The sequence below is a fragment of the Oratosquilla oratoria genome, chromosome 24 (genome assembly GCF_046742065.1).
Source record: "Oratosquilla oratoria isolate Oo_2021 chromosome 24, ASM4674206v1, whole genome shotgun sequence".
NCBI classification, from domain to species: Eukaryota; Metazoa; Arthropoda; class Malacostraca; order Stomatopoda; family Squillidae; genus Oratosquilla; species Oratosquilla oratoria.
Window position 1 is genome coordinate 53,812,649 of NC_134800.1, and position 2,500 is coordinate 53,815,148.

The window sequence follows — 2,500 nt, forward strand, 5'->3', positions numbered from 1 at the left end:
GTATTTTCTATGAAACTAAACATATTTAACAATCCCCTGAACGCAACTAGACATGGATATTTGTTACAGATTTCAAACAAATCGTTGAAGATTTTTGTCTTCTTTTGTCCTTTTGAAATACAAACATAATCACTGTAGTGTAACTCTGTATTGTAACTAATTTTCTTTCCCCCTCTGAAAAATGAAGAACATTTGTCATTTCAGATCAGACCAAAGCTGTGCATATAAAAAGAAAACGTTAGCGTAGCGTGAATACGTATTGTCGTATATAATGTGGATGTTTGTTTATATTCTTCTGGAAAAAGAGGGGGAAATATACTGAATCCTGTGAAATGAAATATTGTCAGTTTTGTATAATAAGTCCTCTGATCTATTGATTCCATCACTAAATAACAGTGTGAGGACCAGTATTAAGTTAAATCGTTAGCGGTTTTTTTGTAAAAGCTCCCAGACAGTGCTGTAGCCTGGGAAGAGGCACTACTCTTACACGCCTCTTCACCTTCACATTTTCCCTCCCCCAATCACCACCACCAATACCACCAACACTACCTTTACTATCTCCACCACTGTCACCACCACCAACACTACCATTACTATCTCCACCGCTGCCACCACCACCACCACCTTCATCATCCCAACTGGCGCAAACTAAAGACATCAATCTTGACCACTCTTGACAGGTCCTGCTTCTCTTGTGCCGACGCATCATCAGTTACTCAGATCCTCATGTAAAAACACGCCTTCTAGATAATACGCTGAAACACACACACACACACACACACACACACACACACACACACACACACACACACACACACACACACACACACACACACACACACACACACACACACACACACACACACACACGCACACTCGTGGTGCAATGGTTAGAGTTCTCGCCTGCCACTACGGCGGTCTGGGTTCGAATCCCGCCCAGGGCTAAAACGATTTCAGTATCACTGCGCTGCGAGTCGTTACTCCAACTCCTGTGGGCGGTGAGTTGTGTGTGTGTGCGTGTAAGGTCACAGTATTACCCATAGATCAGTCATAAATGAGCTCTAAGCTCTCTTCCGTAAGGGAAATAGCTGTCGATCACTAGTTCAACACGTGATCCAAGACCATGGTGAATGACACACATACACACACACACACATTTATTCTGATCCCTTGAAATTTATATGGCGATTTCTATTTTTTCTTCTTTTTTATCATAATAAAAAAAAGTTGAACAGTAATGACATCGACACCCGTCATTATCGCTGTTGCTCCTGAAGATGGCAAAGGCAACATGACATACGAAAACTCATTTAGACTGAATCTGAGAAAAATGATAATAGTGATGATGATGATGATGATGATGATGATGATGATGATGATAATGATAATATTGATGATGATAATAATGATAATAATGGTGATGATGATGATAATAATGATAATGATAATAATGGTGATGATGATGATGATGATAATAATAAATGATGATAATTATGACGATGACAATAACAATGATGAATACAATGACAATGATCATGACAATGATGACGAGGACGATAATCAAGTCAATGATGATGACAATAATGATAACAGTAAAAGGATCAGGGAAATATAATACAAGCATTTAACATTTTAAAAGGTATTGATAACAAAAATTAGACATTTCCACACGATGAATAATGGACTCGAGTTGTCAAAATATAGATCCAATCTGGAAATTGGTACAAATAGTTTTGCCTGCGTCATGAATAATGATTAGTAGGAGCCTTCGAAGTGAACAAATGGGCAGTGGACAAGATGCAGGTACGACCCGTCATCCAGGAGGTGCCAAGATAAGACGGAGGAAAGAGGGTAGAGGGAGTGGAGTATGTAGGGGATGGAATGGGTGGGAGTGGTTTCTATGCCTTTGGCTACCTTCCGTGTAAGGGAGGTAGCCAAAAGGTATGTAGGAACCGCCGACTGAGGCATTCGAATATAATACAATTCGAATGTTTTTAAATTCGCTTTGATATACACATAATAATACTAATGTTGAAATATATATATATGTATATATATATATATATATATATATATTTATATATATTTATGCATTGGTATATTTATTTGTTTGTCTATTTACCTATTTATGTATTATCTATTTACTTTTTATTTGTTTATTTATCTATTTATTTATTCATTCATTCACTTGTTTATTTATTCTATTTTACTTTATCTTATCTTATTTTTATTTTATTTTATCATATCTCACTTTATTTCGTTTTACTTTATTTCATTATATTTTTCCCATTTTGTGAGGAGAGACCAAAATCACTGGGTCTGCCAACACTGAAAGATCGAAGAAAAAGAGGTGACATGATTACAGTATTCAGGTAGCTAAAGGGGATAGACTGACATAAAATATTTCTTGATTGATGATAGGAGGGCTTTAGCAGGTCATGAGAACAAATTAAGACTGCATGTCTAAAATGTGTGAAGAAATACAATTTTCCATATAGAG

General features: G+C 36.6%; 1 protein-coding gene across 2 annotated transcripts in view; it reads left to right on the forward strand.

The window, feature by feature from the left end:
- Window positions 1-2,500, forward strand: part of LOC143038258 (uncharacterized) — a 9,763-nt gene that overhangs the window by 796 nt on the left and 6,467 nt on the right. The window lies entirely within an intron of this gene.